Source organism: Scophthalmus maximus, chromosome 22 (assembly GCF_022379125.1).
Source record: "Scophthalmus maximus strain ysfricsl-2021 chromosome 22, ASM2237912v1, whole genome shotgun sequence".
Classification (NCBI taxonomy): domain Eukaryota; kingdom Metazoa; phylum Chordata; class Actinopteri; order Pleuronectiformes; family Scophthalmidae; genus Scophthalmus; species Scophthalmus maximus.
The window spans coordinates 4,989,010-5,004,769 of NC_061536.1; the positions used below are offsets into that span (position 1 = coordinate 4,989,010).

At 42.3% G+C, this 15,760-nt stretch overlaps 1 protein-coding gene across 3 annotated transcripts in view; it reads right to left on the bottom strand.

The window, feature by feature from the left end:
• Positions 1 to 15,760, bottom strand: part of ctnnal1 (catenin (cadherin-associated protein), alpha-like 1) — a 41,227-nt gene that overhangs the window by 18,079 nt on the left and 7,388 nt on the right. The window contains exon 1 of one of the 3 annotated variants that reach the window (XM_035620781.2): positions 3,991 to 4,128. The exons of the other annotated variants lie outside the window; for them this stretch is intronic. The gene's annotated coding sequence lies outside the window, so the exon portion shown is untranslated. Of the gene's footprint in view, positions 1 to 3,990; positions 4,129 to 15,760 lie in introns of those variants that run through there. 3 annotated transcript variants of the gene reach the window in all.

The following is a 15,760-nucleotide window of genomic DNA, read 5'->3' on the forward strand; positions in this document are numbered from 1 at the left end:
ACTTCATAAAATGTGGGAGACATTCACGTCTCCTGAAACAGATACAGAGACAGTCCTCAGCTGGGAACACAGAGAGACACTCAGGTGGAGCTTCTAAGTGATAACTGTGGGTATCAATTATGTATGGATGAGCAATCATTTCTAAAATTTATTGATTCAGTGTGTGTGTGTGTGTGTGTGTGTGTGTGTGTGTGTGTGTGTGTGTGTGTGTGTGTGTGTGTGTGTGTCAGTGCGGGATGAGTTAAGACTATGTGGGCCTAGCAGAGCACTGAGCTCAGATGGCCGGAACCACATAAAATTCATTATTATTTTTAGTAATAATATTAATTCAGTATTTCTATCATTGCTGCTGTTATCATTAATAACATCAGGATATTTATGGTTGTTGCTTTTATTATTGTCATTATAACCAGTCTGACAATAGCAAAAAAACAGAGGATTTGCTGTTTTACACGTGACAGTGTTGGTTGGGGAAAAAAACAAACAAACAAAAGAAACACCATGTGAGCCGTGAGAAAATCTCAACCCATTTTTTCAACACTATCAACGATTAGTTAGTTACAATAATCTGCAAAGAATTTGTTGACGAAAAACAAACTTTTTTGCAGCCTGGCTTAAATCATTTGAATAATAAAGGCCATATCTTTATTCTGTATTATGTTCCAAAGGTAGTTTGGTTTGCTTGTTTTGTAGCGTGACAAGATGACCCTGAAAGTGCTCCAGAAGCAGTTCTATTTGTCTGCCGCTCGTCACTTCATGTTTCACTCTGTCTTTATAACCTCAGCATTAAATCTTCCCTTCCTGCGAGCCTCAGCAAGTTCTTATGTTATTATTCTGTTTGATTACTGCGCTTTAAAACAACTCTGGGTGAATACTGTCTGACATCAACAAAAGTTAATGACAGTCTCTGAGATGCAGGCGCAGCATGCGACGTGGGTTGGTTTTGCATCAGTGAAAACATGGCAAAGGGCAATAACAGCACTCTGGACATTTTTCTTTTTAGTCTGAGGTTCTGAGGGAAACTAAGTAGCATAGTTGAGGCAGCTAACCACAATATTTCATACATTTAAAATAGGGCATTGGTCAAAATGATTGTGAAATTGTTACAGCAGGAAGAAGATAAAGATTCATGACTCCTCTGTGTTAATGCATGTGTGGGTATACAAACACCAGCACCTATGAAACACAAGTCCTGAGAGGAGAGGAAGAGAAAGTGACAAGTAGACAAGAGGGAAATCGAAGCGGGTCAAAAGCGACACCGACTGAAAACCTAATTACACATCTTCCTGTGTGAAATGGCTTCCTTCTACACTGCGACAGCTGAGGAGGGTGAGGTTGGTTTAACACGTTTAAGACAGTGTGTCTGTGAAAGACAAACAGAGAAAGAAAAGAAAAAAACTCCCTGTGCATTAAGAGCCGCAGAGAGAGAGAGAGGGGGAGAGAGATAATAACCACTGCCTGGGATTTCCTTCATGGGGGATTAGTAGGTGGGAACATTTACTGGGCTGTGCAAACAGGAACCGAGCAGGGTGGAGAGAACAAAATATTGATACAGTGCCATCGCATGAGACAGGACTTTGTGTTTGTTGCCGTTTCAAAAGGAACTTGTGTCAGCCTCGTTACACAGACACAGCGGAAACTGAACATTCATTCTACATTTGTCATTGAATAGACGCTAAGATTTTAAGTACATATAAAAGTCAATAGTGAGGGCTGGATATTGTTTGTTTGTTTTTTGGACTCCTTTCTCAACTCTTTTCTTTAACACATAAAAAAACCCCAAAACCTTCTCATTTAAATGAATGAATCCGTGTGGAGCTTTGACCACTGGTGGCGCTGTGGAGCAATGTTTCAGTGTTCTCACTAGGCACCTGATTTGCCGAATGTAAACTTTGTTTCCTTTGCACCTTCAGCAAAAAAAGGACAACGTCAGATGTCTGATTCTGTCTGAACAACGATTGTTTGAGTCAAGAAATATTGGATCAATGAAGGAGTAAACAAAACAATTTGTAGGATTAGACATTTAAAGGCAATTTTCAGTACAGATTTTGATTCCCTATTCTATATGGATAGAAAGTATTGGTGTTTAATACCCAGCTTTACTGTATATTTACCATTGCTGTATATTTCACTGCACTCTTTCAAAATGTCCCTTTTCCGTTCATTCTTCATCTCTCTCCGTTTCACAACCCCCCACTGCGGTGCTCTGCTGCTCTCCAGCAGTGGTTGAATGCCGATGAGCATTACCAACCCAGCAGCATCCAGCCCAAAGCCCACAGAGGATTTACATATGGCAATAAATGAGCACAAATGTTGCTTTAGATGCACGGTTTTGTTTATTCACTGGATGAGCTGCACATTTGCACAACCTATATAAAACGTTACTCCATCTTGGATACAGAAGCGTTTTAATCTACCTTCTGATGTGATGAATGCTGGAGCCTGAGTTGGAATGGACCTGGCGTTATATAGCTATGAATTAGTCAATTTGTCCATTACTCCTTTGCGTTCCCGTGACAAATTTATCAAATGATCTGACATGATTGAGAGGAAAACCTCTGTACATTTCAGGACTTGCCACGAAGAGCGGGAACCCTGCTTCCGCATTCCCAGTTTTGTATATAATATCACAAATGTGTGAGTCTCACTTTCTCACACTGGAGATGGTGTCCATCCCCTTCATGTTACTTTCTCCTCTGGTACACAACCAGTTAATTCCCAAGCATTCACCTCTTATCTCTTTGTCCGTAATTAGGAGGACGATCACAACACCATAAAAACCACATCAACAGCTCACTCTGAGCAACACAATACACAGACAAAGTCTACCCATCGGTTAGCAGGAAATCTTTGCTTACACCTCAGTGTTAGTCAAGGACACAGTGGCCGACGATAAATCAGCGGGTAACAAAAGCTGGAAGCATTTGTGGCTGCCTCCCATGGCTACTCATTGAGTTTCACTGAATGGCAATGCTGGGAGAAAGTTTGGCATTATCAGTCACTCTTTCTCTCTGCCTGTCTCTGTTCTGTACAATTGTAAAAAAAAATAAAAATATATATATATATATATTCCAATGGCAAATTTGAGTAATTCATTTGTGCAAACCTAAACAAGTCCGGGAAGGTTTTTCTTTTTATTAGACAAAACACATAACCATGCTCATTTGTCTAATTTATATGTCTTCTTCCTTATAACACTTTAATTGGCTTGCTGACGAGAGGAACAACTCAAACTGAACCTATTTTTCCCCTGAACAAAAAAACTGAATGTAGAGAATTTGGGAATGTGAAACATCAACGAGGAAACATCATGGGTGTAATGTCTTGGTCATTTTTACTTGCTGATGAGATGAAACCGTCAGGATTATTTTGTCTGTGGGAGTTTTTCTATTTGTCCTAGTTAATTTGAAAAAGAAAGGCTCCGGGAACTTTGCAAGCCTCCAGTTTCCAGCACCACAGATTCGTTCTCATTACACAAACTCCACGGCATGTGAATCACTATGTTAAAACAAACAGGGAAAAGAAAACTTCCAGTTCTCGTTCAGGAAGAACTGCACCCAAAAAAGATATTCTGGATGTTCGTCTTATCCATCTGGCTTTCTCCTGGAGGTTTCCTGACATTATTCGTAGTCTTCAACAGAGTCTGGACTGGGGTGCCCTTGAAAAAGCAGACTTTCTATTTGGCCTTTATTGATGAAAGGCGAGATGCGGCTGTGTGTTTGCTGGGGACCACAAGAAAAAAAGAAGAAAAAAAAAACATAAGAGGAAAGGGATGAAAGTATCACTGAACATGCAATTCAATGGGCGTGCAAATTCCTTCCAAATTGGCCTGAGCAGACGGGAGTTCGATACTGTGCAGGAGAAGCGATACAAGGAGCTGAAAAGAGATATGAGGGAGTTGGAAGGAGAACAGATACAGAAAGATGAGGAGAGGTAAAAGGAGGGAAACCATGAAGAATAGGACAAGTCATCTACTTCATCACACTTTACCCTGTCTTGTTTCTTCTTCAATGTGTATCTGGCGTCATCCTTCTTTTTCCTTCCCTTGTGACTTCTGCCGTCTCTGTCCCCTTCTGTTCTACCTTCGTCCACCTCTCTTCAGTTTTTCTATGTTCAGTAAGTGATCCCCTAAGACCAGACTGCTGCTGGAGTACAGCAGAAGTAACAAGTTGCATCCTCATACTGTAAAAGTGTGTACAAAGAACAGCAGATAAGTGGAGCTACTTGTTAATCGAAGAACATGTACAATTTCTATGATGAAAGGAAATTGTTGTACACCAGTTGGTCATTAATAATTAAAATCATTGGTAAAAAAACACCGGTACAACCACCAATTTACTGCCGTATTTCTTAACAAATAGTTATACTCTCATACAGCAAATGTAAGATCGTAAATGCTCCCCAAACCACTGATAGCAGCCCAAAGTCCTAACATGTTAAGGCTGCATCCAACTAGTGAAAAATACTCTCTCTCCCCCTTTTACTCACACACACACAGACACACACTCCTATCTATAGCTGAAACACCAAATTTCCCAGAGATAAAGGCATGAGTGCAGTAGCAGCCGCTGCGGCTGATTGAACGCAGTGGGTTTTTGGGCAGTAAGGCAAATTTGCAGAGAAAAGGTCGGCGAGTGCCTCTACAGCCACAAGATGACAGGGATAATCGCAACTGATTTCCAAAGAGAGAAGCGGAGGGGGAGAGGAGCACAACACACAGAGCAGGTGATGGATGTGGGAAAACTACGGAGGCCAACAGAGAGGCAAGCTGACAACCATGTGGTGTGGCCAACAAACAGATTTGCATTCTTGTGTATTTGAGCCCAAAGGGAATACCAAACATCAATTAACTATATAGTAGTCTTCAATATCATAAATCAAGTAAAAATACTGTACAACGTATTCATGATATATGTACCCTAAAATGCAAATATAACTGGTTTCATTTGAAGATGAACCTGTAGGGATACATTAATGTTGCATGTAAACAAACTGCATTAATAAAGACAACCCTTCATAAATAATAAATAAACACATTACAAAAATGAATGGGATCATACAGACTTTTTTCCCCCAGCATTCATTTGATATCGATACATTACGGTAGCTTCCAAGAGTCACATGTTAAGTTAAACCCCTGTTTGTCCCAATGAGTCAGATGACATATGAACAAAATCCTTTTGTTTTTATATAATCTATAATCTCCCACAAAGTAAAACTGAACTCATTAGCACACGAGAACTGCAAAGCTTATTATTTCAACCATTAATTTAATATCATTACACTGAATAAATCAACAGATGATACAATTGCCAGTGATACTGTATTATTCATATTTCAAATCGAAAGAAGAGGCACTTGCTGGTTAGCCAAGATTTGTTTATCAGCGGAATTCTTTTAAATGTCAAAATATTGTTTTAAATACAGCATTTTGCAACCATTTCTGAACTATATCTCACTTTGTTCGACTAAAATCAGAACAGCGGACCGACAGAATAAACATGGGTGGGTGGGAAAGACAGTGAAATGTGACAAAGGTTACAGATCATAAGACGAGCACATGACGTGAACCTTGGCCCTGTCGCTCATGTAAGCCAGCAAACATGCAGCCAGTGAGACAGACAAGCAGGCGGACACTGATGGAGGTAGACAGAGAGAAGTGTGTGTGTGTGTGGGGGGGGGGGGGGGGTGTTACAAGCACACGAACAGATGGACAGAGAAGACAACCTGAACGGCAAACGGGCCAGCAGCTGAATGAGTTTGGATTGTGATCACATTGTACCCCATTGGAGTTGTATGGGAAAAGGGCTCTGTTTGGCCTTCAAGCTTTCGCTCGGCAATATGCGCTGACATTTGAACATGTGGACAGGCAGACTGAATCCATGGTGTTTTACTAGGATACGTTCCACTATCTACATGAGTCGGAGAGTAAAATATTTGCGAAAAAGTAAGAATGTTGGAATGGTGCCTTTTGCATTCTGGAAAACTTCTTAAATGTTAATTATGCCACTGGTGTTTTAGAAACATGCTCTGTGTGTGTTCCATGTGACCCGTGGAAAAATATTAAATATGGCAGTGGTGAAAACATGCACCTTGCTCCTCTGACCACTGTGGCATACCAAGGCTCCGATATCTGCATAGTTACATAGCGCAAGAGTAGAGAGAGAAAAGACAGCCAGTGAAATACTGACACACACACACACACACACACACACACACACACACACACACACACAGCTCACATTCAACAGAGCACAATACCTCTTTTCATTCCTTCTTGCTCACGTAATTCTCTGAATAGTAGGTGGGAGGGAGACAGAGAGAGACAGACACAGAGGGAGACAAAGAGAAAGTCAGGGAGGGGTCAAAACCAAGGAGAGGAGAGTTAGAGAGCCCTAAACACAACGTGACTGCCGGGTCAAACTCCCTCTGGCTGTCTCAGCTGTTCACCTGACCCATCTCCAGTGTACCTGGGGGATGGGGGTCAGCATCAGAGAGCAGTAACTCGAGGTGCATGCTCCAAGCAGCACTACCAGGGTCTCCTCTCTGCCCTGAGCATTTACTATACTGAAGAATGTGACTGACTGGTGCATTAAATACATTTTCAAAAAACTCAAACTACAGTATTTGTACACAGGCAACCAATCAAGACCTTGAACTAAACAACATACAGAGGCAAGGTCTAAAATTGGCAAATGTTCCTGATTTCTGGATCACACCACTAGGTAAACAAGACTTGGCGGTTTTTAACGCTGGACGCATTTCAGTGGCTACTCAAATGGTATTGCGGTTCTATTCGGATGCCAGGCCATAACACCCTGAGGGCAATCTGAACAGCATTTGCAATCACTGTTCTGGTACGGGACTGGCATTGTCATGGTCAGAGGAATAGCATGATTTAATTAACTAAACTGTTGTTCTCTTTGTAGTTAAATCTCTACAGCTGACCGTGACTTTCCCATTAAAGCTGAGGTGGCATCTAACCCTCGCGTAGTCAACCGAAATGTTTCACTCCGGGCTCCTCGTATGACTCATAAGTGCTGCAACGTGTAAAACGCTGTACTTTTTCTCTCTTGTTCCAGCTTCTGTTGCACCACCGCACAAGAGCAATTGCTGCTGCAGTGTGCATCATCATTTTGTGTGTGCGTGCGTGTGTGTGTGTGTGTGTGTGTGTGTGTGTGTGTGTGTGTGTGTGTGTGTGTGTGTGTGTGTGTGTGTGTGTGTGTGTGTGTGTGTGTGTGTGTGTGTGTGTGTGTAAGGAACTCAAGCTTGGCCAGATTAGCTGACTCACCAGGGAGCCCCTTGAATACATTGGAAAATGCAGATTTGTTTTACTTGACAAAGCACTTATAACAATTTCACGTTGAGTACATCAATCAACATATTTTTAATGCCGACAATGGAGACTTGCTCTAACTTTTATTGGCTCAGATTTCTTGGAAGGCTAAATAAATTATATAAACTACAGTAAGTCAAAGGTTAAAATAAACCTGTTTTGAGACCTTCAGTTCCTTCTTTTGCAACTTGCTATGATTGCGAAGGGCAGTTGGCTCTATATTCACATGCAAACTAAAAAAATAAACCGGCTCGTTTTGCCCACGTGTATGCAGAGAAGCTGAGACAACACAACAAGATAGATTGTATGGTTGGCACACAGTAGACAAACCAATAAACTCAGCTCATATTTTCCAAAAGACCATTCACTGTCAAATAAACGACAAATATAATCCCACTTATACTGCTTGGCATCGATCCTTGGTGCTCTGCCATGGTTCAAGTGCTCACAGCCCCTGTGAAACGTCTCCCAAGACGGATTTCAAAATAGAGGGGTTGAAACATGGCCCAGGGTTTCCAGATTACATTTTTGTGATTGTTTCACATGAAGAGAAGAATTCATCTCCAGGGCTTCGCAGCAGGCTAGCTTACCATTCATGTGCCAAAGCAGGGTAGTGTTTCCACTCTGGAAGTAAAAGCTAAAGGGAAAACAGAACAGGCTGTGTGCTACCTGGTACTCCATCATGGCTGGCTAAAAATAATGGGAAATCTATCAAGTCTTAAGTGGGCCCACAGCTCTGCTGTGCAGAGAACTCTCCAGAGTCACTTTGACCTGAGTCAGTTGTAGTTCAGTGTATGACAAACAAGCCAAAATCAAATCAATCTTTATTAAAACATTGATCTTTTCTATCCAATGCCCTTAGTGCGCTTTCATTTAAATGTTTGGTTCCCATGTGCACGGAAACTGTACGTCACATTTGAGTGGAAGTATAAATAAGAAATGCATCATAGGACCTGACTGACCTGGTTTGTTTGTGCACGTACAGTAACACATAGTCTGTCTTGAAAGCAGACCATTGCTGCAGTGCTATCAGTCCGGCTGATATGAGGTGCAGGAAGCCTAGAGGAACCAGCAGAAGCTGATAAGAGAGAATGATAAACCTGGGAGAAACACAGACAGACGGCTGTGATGGAGAGATAGACGGGCGGAGGGCATACAGTAAATGCGTAGAGGGGGCGGACAGCTAAAATGGAGAAAACCAGAAGGCATGGCTGAGAGGAGCTACACAGGAAACAAAGCTCACTTTACTGCATCTCAAAGCCCTAAGAAATTAATCTCTTTCAGTAAAGAGGGACAGTGCGAATGAGGGTGACCTCTGACTCCTGGGGGGGGGGGGGGGGGGGGGGGGGGGGGGGGGGGGGGGGGGGGGGGGGGGGGGGGGTGGACAAACAGGACATGGCTACAGATCAATTTTTGCTCCGTTAACCACAATCCAAGGTTTACTAAGAAGTGAAGGGGAGCAGAGGGAATCGATCTCCTCTCCTGTTTGGAGAGCAACAGACCATGACACAAACTACTGTTGTTGTTCACCAACCTTGTTTCTCTATGAAATCCTTTACAGCTACTGGTGGGAGGATAGTGAATTTGGAAAAAAAAAGAGATTATGTCTGATCTATTGTCAGATATGAACTAAACACAGTACCACCAGGCCTCCAAAAGGTGAAGCCCTTTATGAGCATGACGGTATCATCAGAAGACCTCATTTGCAAATCCAACTGCTGTGCAAATGCAGATATTAAAAATAGCCATTTAAAAACACTGCATTTAACTTGAGAGTGGTATCGTCCAACAATCGGCAAAAAATGCTAAAAAGTATACTTACCCCCCCAAAAATATCAAAGCCCCCCTGATTTGATCTGTGTGATGTTGTTCCAAACAACAACATCTGTTATCTAGCATTAAGTTCAAGATGGATTCTTAAACCACACAACCTGCACAACATTATGATAACATCTCATTCTAACAAGATCACGAGTTTGTAGTTTCAAATGGATATTTTCTGTACTTGTTTTCGTACTTGTTTTCAGCAAAACACAATACAGAGGAGGTTCTGCTGTCAAATAAATAATAAATCAATAAATCAAACATGTTTCCCTTGGTGTTTCATTAGTGTAGCTCCAGCATATATGCTTCCTACCAGTGTGTGGGTGATGATAATAATGATGCACCCGGAATGGTTGGCATCTGCCAGCAGCCAAATACCACTGACAACATCTCACTTTGAGGGTGTAACAAATATTTCAGAGGCAGTGAATAACCAAAACACACCTCTTCTTGCTTATCTCGGACAGATTCCGTTACATCACACTTTACCCTGTAAAGGGGTAAACGCGCAACACCTTGTAAACCTGGACACTTTAAAACGGCTAGCAGGCAAGTCACAGTGATAGTTAAGGATTTTCGGGGTTGCTAGGCAGCCAGCCTGACAGCACAGACATCTTTGATCTAAGCAAGTTTTCCCATAACATGCAAAATGTTCAACCAAAGACATCTCGGGCCCAGGCAGGGGGGCAATGCAGATGAGATCCCACCCAGTTGGAAAAGTACACCGTATGCAGTTACACATTTCTCCAGGCTACACTGGGCTCTTTGTTCCATAGAAGACCTGGTTATTTCAGACAGATACCCGCTTCATACTTTTCCCTGGTCCTTTGCAAGGTTACGGCAATTGTTTAATTTGTCAAGGGAACAAAAACATAGGAAAGCAAAGCACAGTGCAAAAACACTGTCACATTTCCATGTATGTGAGGAATCATATTTCTCCATCACATTCAGCTTCTGGCAAAATTCAGAGGAAGGTTTAGAACTTCCAAGCAAAATGCAACGTAAAAAAAGATACTGACGTCATGTTTCATTTCACTAATTGAATATGACTTGCAGCTCTGTAATAGAATATTCATATAAAATTGTATTAGGCAAGTGGTTCCTTTCCAGGAAGAGAAGAGGGCAAAGAAAACCAAAACATTGCGGCGGAAGCTTTCATTTGCTGACATGGCCTGTTGTTGGTGCGAATAAACAGACCAAAATTTGCAATTAATGAATAACTAACTAAATCCAATAATTGCAAGGTGCATGACATTCTGTACTGGGCGTAAGAGCAGACATGCTCCACAAAGTCAACCATGGATACAATTTTCTCCTGTGAGTTGAATAATTTAGACCAGTCCCACCATGTGAGATGAATCACCTTCAAAAGAAACTAATTTACATAGGACAGGATTTATGACAAATCTTTCTCTTTGAAACCTCTGGACCTCGGCAAAAGAAAGCACACACTGTGGCCCAGAGCATTCTTTGTACTTTGTTCTTTCTAACTAGCTGACTCCAAACTTTGATTGTCCCTCTCCACAATTTCTTTGTGTTGTTGAAACTTGATACAAGCGCACTTGAAAAGGGCAGACTCCAGTTCCTAATGAGGCCCTATTGTGTTTTTCATTCTTTCTCTGACTTATCTCTGTGAGGATGTTATGGGTCACCAGTAAAAAGATTGATGAGTGCCTGAGTCAGAGCCGGAGAGGGGGACCTGTAAATCTATGCAATCTATCCATCTCCAGATCCAAAACAATCAAGTCAATTGATGAAAGCTCCAAGTCAATTGGAGCTTTCATCCTCAGTATCATCATCAGTATCATCATCATTAACTTCACAAAGCAATATCTTGGGAGCAAAATACCAGTATCGGAGATTTCAAACCTCCAAAGTTAGGCATTTGGTCAGTTTGGTCTTAATGACTTTAGACCATGTGGACAAGATGCAGCAGCCATCGCTCAAACAAGTCCTTTCCCCGAGTCACTTTCTGGGATGAAACAGCAACCACAACAGCCTGTGTCAACAACCTGGAGCTACAAACACAACACCCCCCCCCCCCCCCCCCCCCCCCCCCCCCCCCCCCCCGAGGTTTACTTCACACTGAGCCGTGTTAAATGACTGGATAATTATATGAAGTCCTCAACAGGATAATCCTAACTGCTTTGCCAACTCAGCCTCAAAAACATCCCATCAGTCATCATGATGGGTAATTACAAGTAATGGACAAATAAGAGTGTGTGGTGAACAGCGTGTGAAAGTGGCTTAACCAGGCTCTGTGACAGCGTCCCACAGCGGTAGCATGTTCTGCAGCAAAAGAGCGAAAAGCGGCAGTGGCTGCTCGGAGAACCCTGACGAAATAAACCGGACACAAAGGCTCTGGCTTGCATCTGAACTACTGAGGCTTGTTTATGTTAATTGAAGAAGCAATGTGACAAAGAAAAATGGGTTTGTTTCTGAAGATGAGATACGATGTGCCTTTATTGATCCCGCGTCCGGAAAATTCAATTTGACACAGGGGCACGTGGGATTATAGTTAACACAATTTCCATAAATACCTATATCTCAAATAAACCTCAAGTCCCAATGCCACCTCCTCAGAACACCAGAGCAAAGAAGATATAGCACTGGTCACTGCAGACTGGTAGAACCTCCATAGCAGCGTAGTGCACACATTGGAGGACCTGAGCCTTCTAAGAAAGATCAGTCTGCTCTCTCCTTTCCTGTAGACCATTCTGTTGTCTGACCAGTCGACTTTGGGGGAGTCATCCAAAAACGTCTGTAAGTGCCACGTTCCCGGGTCAAAGCAAAAGTCAGAAGTGCAGAGGGTGCTGTGTCTGGCGGTCACTCCCCCGCGGCCGTTGAAGTAATAGGAAGTTGCCTATTGAGGTACACATCAAATACAAACAAATGTCAGATGAAACAGCCAAAAAGATTCCACCTCCAGGATTTTTCGCCCGCCCATTTCCCAAGCCTCTGGAAGTTCTTTGCAGATGAAAGGCCGGAGATGGGGAGATAAGACGTCAGGTACGGAAGAACGCCAACGTGACTGCAAACTATCCCCTGGGCGAGACAAATCCCCGCCCAGAAGCGGGAAAAAAGGCATTTCTAAGAATGTGGTCTTGACGGTTTGACATTTGAGAAGAGAGGGTTTTAAAAAGTGAATGAGTGCATTAATAAATCAGGGAAGTGTGTCACACCAAAGATCTAAACCCTCAATGTGGACAGGTAGTGACTGAGAGGGATGGGCGAACAAAGCAAGGCGAAGTTCAAGTCCTTGGGGGGGAGGGGGGGCACTTAATCATGCATGCCAACCTGTATGGAGTGCATGAAGGTCTCACCCTTTGGGACTTCGACTTTTGACCCCAGCCGAGATGCCCCTCTAAAGAATACATAAAGACACAGTTTCAGAGAGCACTCCCACCGGTGCACACAGGAGATGGAAACATGAACCCTTGAAGGAATGCAGCCCCCCTGACTTGAGACTGCATAATGGCCTGTGTTTTGACACCCTGACTCTCTCTAACACATTCATGAGGGGCTTAGAGAACATGCTTTCACTACATGACTACATTCACAACATGACACATACTTTGAGTGTCTGGAGTTCTATCGGAGATTTATTAAATCCACAAAAACCATTTGTCTGAACCAGCCTCGCATAAGAAACGATTGAATCTAAACACAAAAGTCCCACATAATAAATACCCCTATTGATCGAATTAAGCTGCTTTCAGACATGCACTGATGTCCGGACATGTTCCAGAAATATTCTGGAGGGACTGTATGTGAAAACGCAAAAGTTGCTCCAGTTGCTTCCAAACATTTCCAACCAGTCCCCTGATAAAATTTCAGGAAAATGGCAGAGTGAGCACATGTGAGAATACAGCAGGAAAATATTGGGAAAAATTCACAGCACTTTTCTGCCATGGAATTAATTATAATCGAGTCCTGCCTCCTGCATGCTCTGCCCAGATGCCACAGAATGTTTCGTAATGGTCCGTCCGACTCAGACAATCTCCTGCTGCGTTCTTCATATGTGAACAGCAAACTCCGGAAGATGCCCGGGAACATTTTCCAGAGTTCATGTCTGAAAACAGCTTTAGTCAGGTCTCTCATTCAAACACAAGGAAAGTTCTTATATCATCAGTGCCTCAAAACCAGAACTTTATTTATGGAAGGTGAGTGACTTTAACTTATTTATAGGAGTTGGCACTGCGAGTGTATGTTTAAGTACACACACACACACACACACACACACACACACACACACACACACACACACACACACACACACACACACACACACACACACACACACACACACACACACACACACACACACACACACACACACACACACACACACACACACACACACACACGACTGTGTTTCCCTGCTGGCTGGCCCCCAGCTGTCACCCACTGGCTCCAGTCACTGTGAGGCAGTGACTAGATGAGAACACCCTGGCCATACTGATAGGGCAATTGGGTAGTTTCGGGTTATTTATCAGGGGCGAGCATTTCTGGGGTTGGGCTATAGGACAAATACATCAGTGGCAGGCTGAATCTGTGGTTAATAGACTTTTCTGAGCCAAATTAAATGGCAAAAATATTTCAAAACAAAAAATATGTTACTGTAACTAATTAATATGACAATATAATTTATAAGGGGATTTGTATGCTTCCTCCCAGTTACTGACCTGCTACATAAACCTCCACTGAAGTTGTCATTTGAAAAGGCAACGTTAAAATGGCCTGTGAATCTGTCTACTATAAATACAGTTTTATCCTGCACTGTGTTTAAACAAAACATATTTGTCCAGAAACAAAATACCACCTCTGCGTAATCTCATCAGTATTGAATTAAAATGATATTGTCCTATTCTTGGTGCTTTAGTCTCTTTAAGATCCTATCTGCTTTCAACGAGACACTGCCTTCCAAAAACATTTCATCTACAGATATGCCGGACAAAAGAGAGCAAGAATACCATAACCTCGATCACCCCCGGGCATTCCATGTCAAAGAAAGGCACGGCCAAATCTGGATCAGCTGGTTACATGCTGTTCCCGTTACCATTCTCCAGAATAGGTGTGCGTCTGAGGATTATGTCTCAGGTTACAGCACAGAAGAAAAGGGGGAAAGATGCTCAGAGAAAGTAAGGCAGAGATTTTCAGCTCTGTGCACTACCTGTAGCCTCTGGCCAGGTTTTCAGCAGACTGCATAATTAATGAGGTGATACGGGGACACTGGACTCTCTGGAGGGGGTGAGATTAGAATTGAGTAAACAAGGGGGCTAAGTGGAGAGAGATGGGGAGCAACTATGCACAAGGCTGAAGACAGAGAATGGCAGAGCTGGAGAGTAAGGTGTGTGACAGGAAAGCGCAATCAGGAAATTGCGTAGAGCAACAGAGGAAGGACGGGGGGCATACGAACAAGACGCTCTATCCTCTTACATACTGATTCTCCCTCCACTTCACATCATGAAGTGAAGAATTCCTAGTGTGGGCTTTATGGCCTCAAACTGAAACTGACGCTGCTGCACTGCCAGGTCACATGGTGATCTGCAGTACAGTAATCAAAACATTTTGGTTAACTTTGTAATATAAAACCAGTATAGAACAAAATACAGAATATTGTATGTTATGCAATGTGAAGAGGGTTACGGTGACATAGCAAACTGCACATATTCAAAATGTCTGACTATTCTGAATGAGAAAAGATTAGAAAATGTTTGGTATTCTGAGTTCTCTGTGTCCTTCACATTCCCTTTGTTCTGTCATGTCAGACCTCATCTCTTTAAAAGAACTCATTATCGAGAGGGGAGAAGTTCAAAGACTCGCGAAGAAAGCAATTAACACATGCAGGGGCGACTGAGGGATTCCTCAGAGGTACAGTCAGCAAGAAGAAGAGCAAACCAGAGCCTAACCAACACTGCATTAATGGGACCAATTTGAGGTAATAATAGATTATCAATATATTGATAAAGAGAGGTGTTATAGGTTCTTGGTCTATTTGCAGTGGAGATGATGAGGTTTTCTTTGGGCTTTATGTACACCTGTCCCTTGGGTAAAATAGATCCCACTGTAACCGTGATGAGTTAATATTGGTCAGGCTCTAGACCATTGACAGCTTGAAGCTTTGGGATGAATGTCAGATATTTCACTTGCATTACCTTCAAAGATAGAAATCATAAGATATCATACTTCAAGAATCTGTACAATACAACAGCACCCGCCAAAAGAAAGACGTGAAGCAACGATATTGCAGGAGTTAAAAGACAACACTTGGCACACTTTTGTGCTCTTTGCCAGAATCATGACTCTTTTAATGTAACTATACAAGCATGATATACATATTTTTGGGATTCAGTGTGACCTACACTTTGCAAGGATATCATTGGATGTGCATCACTGATGTGCATCATGAATAGACATAAAGTCTCCATCTTATTTTGTTTTTCCTTAGTTAATAAGTCATATATATATATATATATCCCAATGCATTATGGGTACAGTTCCCATAATCGAGAAATGTAAATATTTGTGGGATTTTAATGCTCCAGGCTTTGTCATTTAAGTTATTATTATCCCACAAATCAGAGTAAGACAAAGAAC